The following is a 15,978-nucleotide window of genomic DNA, read 5'->3' as shown; positions in this document are numbered from 1 at the left end:
CAGGACCGGACACTCAGCCCGGCGGAGGGGAAGTGACACAGAAGCTTCCGTCACAAGCCCACGAGGCGGCCGAGCGGTCTCGCAGCGTAAGCACATGCGATGCCCGGCTGAAGGCTCCAGAATTCACCCCCTCTCTGCCTGCCTGGAGGGAGAGCGCCCGTCCGCCTCGCCGACCTGCACAGATGCATCAGCTCAGCACCCAGGGGGTCACGAGATGTGGGTCCACGCTCAGCAGCCACCCCCGGGCTCTGAAGGCATTTGTCAGATCCCTGGAAGCCTTTTCTGCCTCACGCCAAACACCACTAAGTCCTTTGACCGTTCAGCTCACTGACATGATTTTTAGACCCTTCGTGTGCAGGGCACCCTCTCCAGACTGAAGTTTCCAAGGTACTAAATTTAGTTCCCGTGCATCCATGTATTTATTTGGTCATGGTATCCATTTCTTATTAATGTGCCTCTTAGCCCAGCACACAGGAAGGTCTACACCAGCCACAGCCTCTCCCTACCTCCTCTACCCCCACTGGTAAGCAACGATGCAACAGGTGCGGCTCTGCCCGAGTTCCCACCAAGCCCACTAGAAATAACATCATCTCCGTGGGGCCAGGGGTCGGGTCAGGTGACTCCCCGGTTAATATTCCTTCACAAACCTCACGCATCCTGCTCTTGACCTCTGGCCAGCACACATGTCTTTCCTGCGCGCACAGCACGCACCTACACTGCAAAGGCGGAGCCCGGTCTTCGCTCTGGGTCACCGGCTGCCGGCGGCCAGCCCACGGTGAACACTGCCTGTTTGAACTTCTGCTCTACCTTTTACTATTCAAATTACCAAATCTACTCTTGCTATTTACGTATGTCCAGATCTGTGAACAGGATCATAATTACCCCCAAAACAGAAAAAAAGTCAGTAGCACAGTAGCACAGTATTCCTAGTCAGGATTAAGAATGTATAGAGGGACGCCCGGGTGGCTCAGCCGGTTAAGCATCCGACTGCAGCTCAGGTCACGATCTCATGGTTTGTGGGTTCAAGCCCCGCATCGGGCTCTGTGCTGACAGCTCAGAGCCTGGGGCCTGCTTCCCATTCTGTGTCTCCCTCTCTCTCTGCCCCTCCCCTGCTCATGCTCTGTCTCTCTCTCTCAAAATTAAATACTTAAAAAAAAAAAAAAAGAATTTATAGAAAAAGCAATGCTCTGAAGATAGTAAAAAACTCACCACCTGTATATGACACCATGGTTATTGGTTTTATTTTTTTTAATTTTAAAATTCTTTTTAAAACTTTTTTAATGCTTATTTTTTTTTTTTGACAGAGAGAGAGACAGAGCATGAGCGGGAGAGGGTCAGAGAGAGAGAGACACACACACACACAGAGAATCTGAAACAGGCTCCAGGCTCTGAGCTGTCAGCACAGAGCCTGACGCGGGGCTCGAACCCATGAACCGTGAGCCGAAGTCAGAAGCTTAGCTCACTGAGCCACCCAGGTGCCCCTATTGCTACTTGTTTTAAAATATAATCTTAAAATCTAGGAATGGAGCCATTAAGGTTACTTGGGTGAATCACAAAGAAATGATTTAAAAAAAAAACCACTTTGAGAATTTCCTGAAATACTATCAGGTAATTAAGTGTACAACCAGATACTTATGCAAAACACAGTTTTTAAAAGAAGCTTTTTGTTTTAAAATGATATCAAGTACAATTCTGAGAAAAGAAAAGTGTACCCAGCGTCACGCCACCCTGAGACTGTCCCTGCTGTCACTCCACTAGTCCCCCTCGGCCCCTCCCCCACAGGCGCACAGGACTCACTGCTATCATGTCTGTGTAGCTTTTTATCTGCTACGTTCGACTCTGGGTGCTCTAGTCACAATAATTATGGAGGAACAGTTCCTTCACAGAAAGCACATTTGCTAAAGCATTTTACAGCTGGGATGGGGGGGGGAGGGAGGGTGTGTGTGAAGGGGGCAAAGGACATGTTTGTTCAAGAGAATCATCTCAGAATTTCTGGGACAGAAGTGACAGTTCAGAAACAAAAATCAGAAATGAACATAGCACTGATCTGGCTGAAGGACTAGAGAGTGCAAGTTTTTTTTTTTTTTTTTTTTTAATGTTTATCAACAAAGGGCACATGATGTAAGTAAAAGAGAGAAAATGGGCTGAGAAAACAGGAACATGGGGTAAAAGCAATGTACTAAACACTCCAAATTCTAGCTTAGTTCTATACAAATGCCATGGACTGTTGTGTGGCTGAAGATCAACGAGCCAAGTCCTCTCTGGTCCTAACTCTTCTCTGCACAAGTGCACTGAGCCGTGTGAGTGCGTGAACGTGGGGGTTCGGGCGGAGGGCCGGGGAGCTCCTGCGTCTCAGGCCCAAGCCAGGCTGCAAACCTCCCTTCACATTCTTCTTACTCAACAACCAGCGTTTTACAAACACTGTCAAGCCCCAGTTTTTCCCAAGCTCTAATGCTTCCCTTTAAAAGGTATTCCAGAAACTACACTAAGCAGCATCTTTTACATGTCGGCTTTTACCATCTAACACTGGAAATGCCTCGCAGAGCCCGAGACATGGACCGACCGGCCCTCTGTTGACACGTGTTCCCGTCCTGAACAGCTCCCGTGCACAGGCTGAATGAGTCGAGGACAAGCTCACACTGGCAGCAGAAGACGGCGAACTGTCGAGTTCTAGCGCTGCTTCCTGCGGACGCCCGTTACCGCCTGGACACAGAACAGCATTACTATCTCCAGGGACGTCTGGATTCTCAAGTGCGCTTTCAATGCTGGTATCAAAATAGTATCGGAATAAAAAAAAAAAATCACTTTGTGGGAAAATGTTAATGCTCTAGCTGGACTATGGTCCCTAACTGCCAAAGTTTCCAGCCAACTTTAACATTCCTACTCAAGAACCATCAGCCTGTTCTCTTAATCTGTTCAATCGCTGGAGTTAACCCTTAAATCCTCACAGTGGATGCAAGTTACACACCACGTACGCCTATGGAGCCTCGGGCCCGTGAGAGCAGCGAACACGACCTCACAAGAGACATGAGACTCAGACAAGAGCCGCTGACCCTTGCACACGGGGTTCAGGGGCAGTGAGCCCCGCGCAGCTGGAAATCCGCGTCTAACTCTGGCTCCCCCACAATGTAACTACTAACAGCCTGCTGCTGGCTGGACGCCTTACGGGTAACAAGGCTGACTAACACGGATTCTATGCTGCGTTCTCACAGTACAGTAAGCCAGAGGAAGAAAACGTCACTAAGAAAACCGTAAGGAAGAGAAAATACACCGACAGTACTGGACTTCATTTACTGAAAATAAATCCACATACAGGTGGACCCAAGTGGTTCACACCCGTATTGTTCAAGGCTCAACTGGATAAAAACATTTTTTTTAAAGTACGGGTTCCCAGGGTGGTTTGGAAGACCACCTTCAAATCTGGGTCCTTCTGCCTCTGGGTTGCCAAAGAAGCCCACAGCCTCTGCCTCAAGTTTCATGTTCTTATTCTGTATCCAGAAACTCCGATTCTACCCTTGGACTCACCTACGGAGGGCAGCACAGGGGATCCACACACTTCATAACCCGTCATGGACACGGGTAGGCAGGCAGGTACATAAGTGTAAAACATAAATGTGAAATATAACCTAGGGCCTTTTTCAGGCCTGTCTGGCTAATAAATAGCTGCAAAGTAGACCACTACTGCTTAGCGAAGGTTTTCGGAGGCCGGGCCGAGTCTCTCTGGCGTACTCCGCAAGTCCACTACCGGCTGCTCTTAGCTTCCCGCTGCGCCAGGAGGCCCTGGGGAATCTTCCAACAGTGACATCACTGGGTCAGAACTGTTTTCTACTCAGGGGGACAGATGGAGCTCAAAACCAGTTAATAACAGTTTTTAGACGAGTTACATCGAGACCTGGGGCCCCTTCTCAGGAGACACCACAGCAGTGAGAAAAAGTAATACCTGCGGAATCAAAGGTATTTTTTTGGGATGCGTAGGCTTGCTGTCCTTGAGTACGTTAGAGAACAGGTACAAACCTGCCCTGCGTGTCCGGCATCAGGCGAGCGTGACACTAAGAAAGAATCCTCAGGGAGCCAGATGGCCACCACTCCCGCGGGCACAGACGGACTCGTGGAGCCCGGCTCTCAGCAGGGACGCACGTGGCCGGGAGGTCTAGGAGTAAATAGCGGAAGAGGTTCCATCTTGGGCCTGGTCCTATCTCACAGCAAATAAACAAGGGTCTTCAGAGGCAGCCCGGGTAAAAGGAGGTAGCAGCTGATAAATTAATTTAAAAAATAATAATAATAAAATAGTGTTTCCTAGCAGAGCAGAAATAGATAAGAAAGGGATGGTGGGGGGCCCAGCAGAGAGCCGCAGAGAGCTCTGGGGGCCCCGGGGTGGGGTCAGAGCACGGAGTAACAGCGGGGCGTGGGCCCAGCGTGAGGCTGAAGGTCAGAGAGACGGAGCCATCAGGGGACGTGGTCACCATGCGTGTCTGGACTTTCCGCGGAGGGCCATGCGCAGGGGTGAGCACTGAGGCAGGGCCGCGAGCCCTAGCGGTCCAGAGCCGGGAGGAGGGGATGAGGGGGAAGCGAGGCAGGAATCCCCATCCCAGCCGTGGGCAAGGAAGCAGGTGATCACTGCTGAAAGCACTTCTCAGCCCTCCTGTGGGCTCGCTGTTCCCACCGCGCACATCCGTTCTTTATGTCATAAATACTCCACTCATCACGGCTTTTCCCCCACACTAGACAGAGTTTCTCCTTTCATTTTGCGTCCACTTTTCCCATCTGGTACCTTTTCTGAGCCTTTCCTGTCTGGTGTCTGGGCCTGAAAGCTTAGAAAGCTGTGCTTCCAAAGGGCTGGTAAATATTTCACCAGCCTCCTGCTGTGGCTCACCGGTTCCACACTGTGTGCAGGGCACAGACACGGCATCACGTGCCTTCAGTGAACGAGGGAACACGAGCCCCGCTCTGTCCTCAGAGCTCGGGCCCCGGAGGGGGACACGGGAGGAGGCCCAGCCACGATATGAGGTGATCAACGCCCTACCGAGTAAACGCGAGGTTCGCTCCCGGAAGACACAGAAGCCGGCCCGGGGCGGGAAGGGCACCAGCGGAGGCCGGGAGGGACCGCTCACCACCCACAGCGGCCCTGGCAGGTCAAGCACGACCGCAGACGCGTCCCGCCGGCTACGTCCGCTCCGGGGCCCTGCACCTGCCACTGCTCTTCCATGTCATCAGCACGCGGTCCTGTGACGTCCCATCCCCACTCGCGGGCGCCGAGTTCATTCCGGCCACCCGAGCGCCCCAGACTTTAGCTTCCGTGTGCGCACCACGCACATGCAGCACGTGTGGGTACAGGGGGGCTGTGGGCAAGGAGCAGGGTGACCAAGTCCTGGGCACACAGTTAGCACGTGGTCAACAGAAGCGCTGGTGGCCGTGCTTACCACGTGCACAGCGGCACTGACCTTTGGTGAAGTTGTTGGTCGGTTGATGGTTTTTCCTGGTGTACGATATGAATTGTTATTTAATTCTGCATTTACACTATTAACTAGTCGACTGTAAAGAAGGTTATAACAACTTTCTTTGAAGCATAAATTCATATTCATAATTAGATCCACATATGAGCTTTGTACCCTGTCCCACTGACCTAAATTTACATAGTAACACACAGTTTTACGTGATGCTCCTTCAGACACGCATTCCCTCCCACATGATTGAATTAACGGGAGACAAAGGTTGCCACAGAAAAAGCCTAAAATGCCTTGTGCAGTTTACAACAATGCTGTTAATTTGTTTTAAGATTCAAAAAACAAAAAGAAAAGAGAAATGGCTTTCTACAACCAGGAAGTCATAACTTCCTGCATTTCTCTTCATTTTCAACTCGAAACATTTCCGAGTATGAGCAGGAAGAGGAAGGGGAGTCACTTCTGCATGAACTGGCACCTTCGCCGCAAGGCCACAGGGGGTCCTGACTGCAGTGATCAGTGAGAGGAAGGGAAGGATGACCTGAAGGTGCTGTGAAACCAGAACAGCCCCCCCCACCCCCCAAGCCATGCAATGCGGATCAGGTTAAAGACAAATTCGCAAGGCTCGGTTTCTATGTCCTTTCTTGAGAAAGTAACAAGTGCATGGACAGCGCAGCTTTGCTGGGTCTCTGGTTACACACAGTGACAACAAATGGAGAGCCCCGAAATGTCTCTGTGGGAACCCGGAAATGAGCAAGGGACGACTGTGGTGGAAGGGAGGGACGCTGGGCGAACGCCACTGCACTGCAGCTGAGGAAATGGAAAAATAATACGTGCACCTCTACCACACACCACACAGAGAAAGAAATTTCACATGTATCAAGGACCTAAATATGAAAAATACAAGTCACAGGATGATACACTAAAGACTGGTAACTCCTTCCTACTGTATTATAAAAACCTTATCACAAAAATGCCACAAGATTAAAAGTTACAAAATAGATGTTTTCAATGTTTAAAGGAGACAAAGGATTAGTAAGCATCATATATAAAGAGCTAGTACAGGTCAGTGAGAAAAACAGGCACCCCCACTGAGCAACACAAGTGAAGAACACAGGCAGTTCTAAGAAAGACCCTGAGAGAACAGGAAGCCCTAAATAGTCAGAAAACATAAAGAGAAGAATCTTAATTTAAATAATCAACTAAGTAAATGGAAATTAAAACAATGAGATAGTATTTCACACCAAAAGAATTGATGTAAGTCTGAAACAACCATGGATTGGCAAAGACGTTCGGGAAAACAGGGCTTCTGCACCGGGGATGGAACACTGTCACGACCGGGCAGGAGAACGATTCTGCCCGTGCACAAAGCACGCCCGGACCGTGCAAGCCGCCAGCGTGATTCCCAGCCGCGTGCCCTGCACAGTGCTGACCACAGGCACAGCGGCGCCCGGACGGCGTCCCACAGCCGCAGCATGACTGCAGGGGTACAAACCCAGGCAATCGGGTAACCAGCGGGGCATCTGTGGCTGGGGCCTGCTGCCGGCCATCAGCGAGCAGGGCCAGACCAGGGCCTTGCAACGTGCGGAAAAGTCTCCCGCACAGGATCCCCCCGGGTCAGCAGCTTCTGAGTATTCTGCTGGACAAGCCTGTTCATGATGATCCGAGCTTAAAATTAACTCCGTTTTAATAATGAAGTACTTTCTTCACAATTAACAGACACTGAATTTCCAGGAATCCTGCTCTGAAAATGAGCCGTTTGCCATTTCACAGTGACAGCCGCTCACGGCACCTGAGTTGTCAGGACCAGGCATCTGCATCGAGCTGCATCTGCAGCCCCACATGCGCGGTGAGCGCAAGCTGCCGACTTGATGATGCCATCAGTATACTCAAACCGGAGCATGGACAAGCCTTGCAGTTGCTTCTGAGCCTTGAATGCTGGCGTTGTTTGAATGACCACACAGCAAGAGACCTTGGGCATAGGTATTCTATCTGCATTCGTGAACTGAGGCTCTGCATTCATGAAACTGAAACTGTGCCTCACCTCCGGACCGGGACCTCCCTGGTGCCTGGTGTCCGCACAGGGAGTCTTGGATTCCTATCTGATAGGGAGCTAGGTTTCTTGAGGTGAACTGAGGTTCTGAGAGTAGGAGTCTCAGCCTTAGACTGAAGGCCCTGCTCACTCTTAGTTCCACGGAAGGTCCCCTCACAGACTGTCCTGGCATTAGATGTGGGCCCGCGTCACCTGACAGCACTCCTGTGCCCTCTACCACATGTGACGATCACCTTTTCCAATGGTTAATATGTTCCTCAAAGTCATTACAGAGCCTGGAGGTTCTACAACCTCATAACCAATTCTGTGACTTATTTCAGAGTAGAACTCAGGACAGGTGAAGGAATGTTTCATTTCCACTTCACTTGATTCACTTCACTCAGGTGAAGGCATATTTCATAGAATTGCTGTGCTTCTGAGATTTATGTCACCAGCTATCTCCTGACCAGGTAGGTTTAGAGGTCTGTGCTGAGCACGACGGAGGAGATGGACATGAAGACCAGGACCCCACGTGCACCTTCCTTGCACTCTGTTACTGTAAGTGCCCTGGGAGTATTTGGAAAACTCAGCCACGCTGTCGCTGGTAGTTTATCCCAAACCCTGAGCCTTGCAGCCTGAGCTGTGTGAGACCGCCAGTGTGTGCCCGCGACCCGCGGGATACCAGAGCCTGCTGATGAACTGTAATTCAGAAGAGGAGAAAGAAACAATATCAGAACGCTAGCTAGATTTTAAGCAAATGCAGGTCACTTAATCCAAGCCAGCACTCTGGCCAGTTCCTGCAGCTCTCAGAACAGCCGTTACTGTGGGCTGAGCACAGAGGAGTGAGATAAGAACACATCACTTTAAATACCATGAGGCTTTTGTTATAAGTAGTTATGGGTTTTAGTTTTATAATAAATGAAAGTAGTAGGTTAGGACTGTATAGACCCCCTTAAAAAGGACCAAGGTGGGGGCGCCTGGGTGGCTCAGTCGGTTGAGCGTCCGACTTCGGCTCAGGTCATGATCTCGAGGTTCGTGAGTTCGAGCCCCACGTCGGGCTCTGTGCTGACAGCTCGGAGCCTGGAGCTGCTTCCTATTCTGTGTCTCCCTCTCTCTGCCCCTCCCTTGCTTGTGCTCTGTCTCTCTCTGTCTCAAAAATAAGTAAAATATTATAAAAAAGAAGAAGTGAAAGTAAAGATGGGGCCCAAAACGGTCCCTCGATTCTCATTTGCTGCGTCCTTGGGCAGTGACGGGCCAGCAGGGCGTCTAAGGGAGCAGCTGCCGTCACTCTGGGCAAGAACACCCTAACCTCCTGTCAACAGGCTAACACACTATCCCCGTCAATAAAATACCAAACGGCCACTAGAGATCCAACTTCTGAAGATCTACTTACTTAGACACAGATGAAGCAGAAAATAAAATTCTATGTAGAAAAGATGATATGAATAAAATCAAGAGAAATACAAATAAAAATGAAATTTGTAATAGTGTTGGTGTTGAAATTATGTGTGATCATTTTAAAATAAAAAACGTAATTTTTAACCATGAAAAGTTGTTAGACACAAGCTACAAGAACTGTCCAGGCCCGGGGTCGGCGGGGGTGGGTGGCTGGTTTCTCCATACGCCGCTCTCACGGCCCCTGCCGTACGGTGATCTCACTGCGCTGCCTCCTCTGGGTGTGGGGTCACACCCCCCAGGGGACCCCTCACTGTCAGCGGTCACCAGCCCGGTCCCTGCTCCCCTGCGGACGCCCTATCCCGCCCCACAGACAGCGGCGGAGGCCGCCCGCCCTCCCTGAACCTGACAGAAGGAGCTGGAAGAGATGCAGGGATGGTCCAGGGAAACGTACCCTGCGGCTTGGAGGCGCTGCGCTTCTAGCCGCCGTGGACAGCACCGCCGGGCTCACAACAGGCCCCAGTGTCCTCGGCCTGCGAACACGGTCCCCCGGCAGCTGGTCCAACTTCTCAGGCAGTGACCGAAGCCAGCGTCAAAACCAAACCCAGCACAGGGTTCCCTAAAAAGTGCACAGCGCCGGGAGGCCCGCCCAGAAGGAGAGGGCCAGGTCACCTCGGGAGCCCGGGGACACACTCGGTGAGGACACAGTATTAATGTGGGTCCCCTTTCGGGGCGCGCCAGCCCGTCCTGCCCTGGGTCCTGGTTTATGTTGTGTGGGGCTGTGGCGCGAGCCGCGAAGCAGGCCACAACGGAGGCCAGAGGAGGGAGGGACTCTGCGTTCTCGCCATCATTATTTATCATCAGTGCTTCCTGATAATTCTTCACCTAGAGAGTTCCCCTTCAATACCGTTAGCAAAGCGATTGTTAGGACCGACTGCCCCAGAAAGGCCGGCTGCTGGCTGGCCACGCGAAAGGTCTGCAGCGGAGACAGACAGATGGGATTCTGCGCAGCCACGCCAGGACCTGGGGCCCACGGGAGCAGGGCCCCAGGAAAATTCTAGCCAGGACTGCAGCACGCGCCCACAGCGCCCTCACAGAGCGACGGAAGAACGTTAGCTGGTTTCAACAGTTGTCAAACCCCAGGAAAGACAAACTCCTACAATCAGGCAGGCATGGGGGCCACTGAGCTCACTCCCTGGAGGCGGTGGGGGTCCATTCTCCAAAGGAACATCACACTTCAAATCAGAGCCCAGCTGGACCCTCCCCGCAGGGCTACCCTGACCACAAACCAGGCCCATGTTCCGACGTGGGGCGGTGCACCCCCCCCCAACACCTCCTCCAGCCTCCCATGCCCCTCCTGTTGTTAAGGGAATCCCCAAACCTCACCTTCTAGAAAAAAATGGAAGCTAGGTAGATTGTAAGGGAGAGGATGCAAACTCCCAACTCTCAATTTCCGCGGGGGCTGAAAGATAAACGATTTTTGGATGAAAGGAAGAGATACGATCCACCGCCAAAATATGTGTATCATGGAAGCAGGGAAATGCCATGTCCTCACGTGCGGCCAGGAAGTCCGCCGAGTGGCTACAAGGTCAGGAGGACTCTACTCCCCAGACCATGATGACACAAGGCAGGCGCCTCAGTGAAGGACAAGACGCCTGCTTCAGGTCCCAGGCGGGAGGACCTGGAGCCACGGCCAGCATGCTCTGCCGCCCGCACGGGACTCCCAGGGCAAGCGGCCGGCCACCCAGAGCACGTGTGACCCCGGGAGCGCCCAGTGCGTGACTCTGGCCTCCCTCCCTCCACCCTGTCAGGACGTCAGGTTTCAAAAATAAAGAATCCAAAAAAATGCATCTCCACCTGACACGCAGGCCAAGGTAAAAGCCAGGCGGAGGAGAGGGAGACGTGAAATCATTTTCGTTCCTAAGCCGCACACTGAGCTCAAGCTGGGGTGGGGAGGGGGGGGGTTCACCAGAGACCGGGGACCCGCACTCTCCCCTACACGCCACTGCTTTATTAACTCGTTACAGTGTGAGTCTTCTCAAAAGAAAGAGGAAAAATGAAAGTTAGTAACAATGGCAAACAAATTTCACCCTCTAAACACCTACGAGAAATTATGGGGGAAAAATATCATCTCTGTCTGTAAATTTAAAAAATTTCTCTGTGGCAAAATATAACTTAAAAGGCAAACCAGAAAGCACAAAAAATTATGTAAAATGTATATCAGAACAAAGATTACTAGCCTCCACATATAAAAAGCTTTCTACTAATAAACGAGAAAATGAATACAGTCAAATTTAAAAATGTAGCCAAAGACACGAAGAAACAATTCAAAAACAGTAACACAAGAGGCCAACTTACACAGAGTGCTCAGTCTCATTAAAAATAAATGCAAATTTAATGAAAACTCAGTGCCATTTGGTGTGACATATACGGGGCGCCAACTGTCCCGATGTTCTCAGCCTAGAAAAGGACGCGGTATTTATTCTCTTACACTTCAGAAGCCTGTGTCCCACTCTGGCCACGCATTCCCAACGCATGTGGGTTTCCCCCTCTCCTCAATGAGAAATTTATCATTACGCTGATCTTTTCAAACATATGTGCTATTTATCAGTTTTAATGTATGAACCTCTTCCCATTTTCCTACTGATTAACTTGTGGTGGTGGTTCTTTCTCTGATATCCTCGGTGGAATCATTCACCGATATTTTTTTCTTATTAAATAAAAGCAGAAGGTAGCTTTTATACTCTGAGCTTCAGAACCACATCTGCAGGGTTTGATACGTGGAATCCCATGGTTGTCGATTTCAAAATCCAGGTCGGCACCTTCCTTTTTGCCTTTAAATGAGATCCACAAAATGCAGGGCACCGGGCACCAGGGACAAAGGCCGTTAACATGACTCAGAAATACCCTAAAGTACTGACTATGCTGCGTTGTCTGGCTCTCTGGTGAAGCCCAGCATAAAACTATATTCACTTTACATAAAAAACCAGAGGCAACGGCTGCTTTAGCAGCGAACACTGGGTCAGGCTCAACAAAACCGTTTCCAGTCTCACTGTATTTTGTGTGATTACCAGAAGGACCAGACACTTATTTCCGGATCCTTTTTTGAATATGTGTTAGCTTTAATTTTGGGAATTTAGCTTGATTACAAAGTATATAACTTACTTTATAACAACAGCTAAGTTTAAAAACTGACGAGCAGAATTCTGGAAATGTAGCAAGCGGCTCCCGTGGGCCCCGCCGGGTCCTGTGCCTGGCTATGCCCTGCGCTGCCCTGCGCTGCAGGGTCCCGGGCGCACCTCGTGGACTGGAGCTGCGGCTGCGGCTCGCTGGAGGTTGCTGACCCCATGGCCTGGTTCTGCTGCCGTTCCTGCAGAGAGAAGCTTCCTCCCGGCGCCCACGTCTGTCCTCTGCTCTCCCGGGCGACCCCGCGGTGCTGTGGAGTGAGTCCCGCTCTGGGCTCCTCCCCACTTGGGACTTCGGCCTGCAGGGCAGTCGGCTACTTCCCAGGTCTAAGCTGTTCACCGTTCCCCTGAACCCTGAGCTTCCTCATCACCGCACCCCTTGGATATTTTGTTAAACTTTCTGGTATAAGCTGTTTTTGATCCATTTTTTTTTTAATTTTTTATTTATTTCTAGGAGAGAGAGAGAGAGACAGCGTGAGCAGGGGAGGGTCAGAGAGAGAGGGGGACACAGACTCCGAAACAGGCTCCAGGCCCTGAGCTGGCAGTCAGCACAGAGCCCGACGCGGGGCTCAAACCCACAAACCGCGAGACCATGACCTAAGTGAAAGTCGGACGCTTAACCGACTAAGCCACCCAGGCACCCCGTTCTTGATCTATTTTTAAGCGCCTTCTCGCAGATGCTCTCTGTTACACGTACCTTACAGAGGAAGGCAGTTGGGGTGCTGACCACGGCTGTCTCTGCAGTATTTTCCTGCGGAGAACTTGGCAGTGAGCAGAGGAGGAAAGGCCGGGATATACAGTTAACATTCAAGTTTCACTTTTTATTTCTAATGGTGGGAAAAAAATACAGTAAAATGGGCAGAACTTCCACTGTTTGGTTAAAATGAAATTCAAGTGCTTTAAATCAAGGGATTACTATGTCTGGTAGATGCAAACTTAATTTCTACTTGGCTCTAAAAGTGACTTAAGAGGTTGTATTTTAATATCCAACTGATGAGAATAATTTTAAGATTTATTCCTAATTTTTATTTTTAGTTTATTTTATAATATAGCAGCCCGTGTGGTTTCTATTCTGGAGACTTGAGATTTTGCTTGTAGTCTAGAATCTAGTTTTTACATTTAATTCACACGGAGAGAAGGATGACACACGCCTGCTGAATGAAGCTCACATTCTAATGAGGGACCGGGATGGACCCAGGAGGGCAGGGAATTTGTGAATCACGGTTTCGCCCTCTCCGAGTTCCGGGGCCCGGCAGACAAGTTTGCTGCTGACCTAATTTTCTTTTTCTCTTTAAACTTGAAACTACGTGGATGTTCTGGAATACATATATTTTCTTATCGTTGGAATTCTCCAGATTTCTGTCTCGAATACTGTCGGGGGTCTCCTCTGCCGCACCCCTGCCCCAGCCTCAGCCGCGCCTCTTCCTTCCGAGCACGGTCAACATGAAGACGCGAGTCCCTGGAAGTCTTCTTCCCTCATTCCTCTGGAGTGAACACGCACGCACGTGAGTACACGCGGCCACGTGTGCCCGCTTCCCGAGCTGCAGCCCCTCCCAGGACCTGTGCAGGGCCTCGTCCTCACTCGGTCCGTAGGGGCCCCTCCGCTGCTTTGTCTGAAATCCCTACAGCTGTGTTTGCAATTCCCAGCAATTTTTCTGTCCTCAGTTCATTTGTTTTTCTGAGTATCTGCTCTGGTTTGTATCAGTGCCGTCCCCTCCTAATCTCTCTTGGGATGATCATTTATTTTTCTAAGTTCTTCCCGGTTTCTTACAAGAGGTCCATTTCGGACAGTTCTATTGCTTTTGTTGGTCAAATCGGTCTTTCGTTTTCTTTTGAAACGCTCCATCGCTCCACGTGTCCTCCGACTCTTCCACGCTGGCTCCAGAGAGGGGGCACCAGTGACAGAGGACCCAGGTCTCTGTGTGTCCTGAGCCCTCACGAAGTGCAGAGAGAAGGTCTGAGGCTTCCTGGAAAAGTGTCATCTCGGTGACACCATCACCTGTAGGTACCGAACGGGCTGGCGAGTGAGAGCAGAGCAGGCGTTTTACTTTTGTCTCGAATAATATTAGTTCATGTCTTGAGTAACACCAGGAAGATACTGATTTCATAGGTGTGCGTGCGTGCACGTGATCTTTAATGTCTGTGGAACGTTTTAAAAAGGGACATTAAATCTGAATAATGTCCCCCAGTATACGTGCTGCACAGCTATTATTTTATCTTCTGATTCTCCTTGGCTTTTTTCCATCCTAGTCTGCATCCCTGCTGCGATTGAAAACCAAATACCAAAAGAGAGAGGGATCTTCTGCAATGAAAATTATTTAAACTCCATTTCCGGCACTGCAGGTATTTAAGGGAGGGGGACCGTGTTCTTGGCCCCACGCTCCCCCCGGTCACTCACAGCTCCCCCACACAAGCCCCGCGCTCCCCCCCGTCACTCTCAGCTCCCCCCACACAAGCCCCGCGCTCCCCCCGGTCACTCGCAGCTCCCCCTACACAAGCTACTCATCCTCCATGTCTCCGCCAGACCCTTCCTTCTAAAGAAGAAGGAAAACATCAGGATGGAAATCTGCGAGGCTACTAATTTCGAAGATCACTTAATGCAGTGAAGTTTTCTTTTACAGGAAAGCAAGTTTACGGTTTCATCATTCAAATGCAGCCCATCTAACACACCTGGAAATGATTTCAAAGTTCTCCAAGTCACCGTGCTAATAGGTATTACTTCCAACCGAACCATTACTGGCCTTTGAAATATAGAAGCTAAGAGCAGACTGGACAGATCAAATACGACAGATAAAAGCATTCTGAGATGCGTACAGCGCTATAAAAACATAAGGCGGTGGTATTAAAAATGGATTTGGACATGAAACCCCAAACTCGTTCGACGCTTCCCTTCAGCCTTGGGCGAGGGCACATAGCAGTGCGACTCTAAACCAGGCCTGGCCCTACGTCTGCGGGGGTCACCTGAGGCCAGGCTGCTTCGGCGCAGTCACACCCCATCCAGATGTGATTAGGCACCAACCGAGGTTTTGGCCAAGCGCCCCAGATTTGCACTCAAACCCATCGTGCTCACTTCCTTGGAAAACTTTTGCAAATTACGTGCCCCAATGTGAAAGTCGGTCTTCAGGAGCTGCGTGTGGTCTTTCTGACAAAGAGCTCTGTATTTGTGGCAAAGTGGCAATGTCGGGCTGTAGCTAATTGGCTGGTGATAAAATCACCACCAGGAATTTCTGTGAGAAACCTCGGACTCGAGCACACACGTGTTACCTGAGCGACATTTACAGTGTCACACTCATCCTCCCAGGAATGCGCCGCCGAGAGCCAGCCAAAATATGAAGGAAAGGGCTGCTAAAGATACAGCGAGTGGGATTTTTTTTAAACATCTGCTGGGGCAAAGAAGCCTAGGCACGCTGCGTCTGCAGGCAACAAATGCAGTAAGTGAGACAAGGTGTGGGACTCTGGAACCTACTAGAGTAACTAGAGCACAAGTGGACACACCGGCCTGTCCTTCACGCGGTCCAGAACCTAGACTTACTCATAAGCAGTGCCCGCAGACTGGCGATCAGACCTTGCTCTGGGCCTGGCGGAGCTCTAACAAACATCCTGCATCTGGGTTCCGTGGCTCAGGAAGGTGCAAAGCCCTCGCGTGAATCGATAAAGAAATCGATGGCAGTAATGAACTTGAAGCCGTGTCAGGGAGGAACATGACGCGTGCACAGGGCAACTCAAACACACCTGCATCCTGACATGGGGAGCATGCAAGGTGGGTCTGTTGAATTGCACCCGAGTAATGACACACTAACCGCCAGTCCCAGAGAGCACGAGAGAGAGGCAAATCTGGTGCATGTGCGTGTGTGCGCGGCAGTACAGGGAAAACCCCTGGGAGAACACACACCGAGGTGTTACCGGCGGTGACGACGAAGACTGG

General features: G+C 50.6%; 1 protein-coding gene across 2 annotated transcripts in view; it reads right to left on the bottom strand.

Moving 5' to 3' along the window:
* Window positions 1-15,978, bottom strand: part of EFL1 (elongation factor like GTPase 1) — a 100,037-nt gene that overhangs the window by 26,234 nt on the left and 57,825 nt on the right. The window lies entirely within an intron of this gene.

Source organism: Hyaena hyaena, unplaced genomic scaffold, assembly GCF_003009895.1.
Source record: "Hyaena hyaena isolate Hyena2069 unplaced genomic scaffold, ASM300989v1 scaffold_13, whole genome shotgun sequence".
Classification (NCBI taxonomy): Eukaryota; Metazoa; Chordata; class Mammalia; order Carnivora; family Hyaenidae; genus Hyaena; species Hyaena hyaena.
This window is presented reverse-complemented; position numbering and strand designations above follow the sequence as displayed.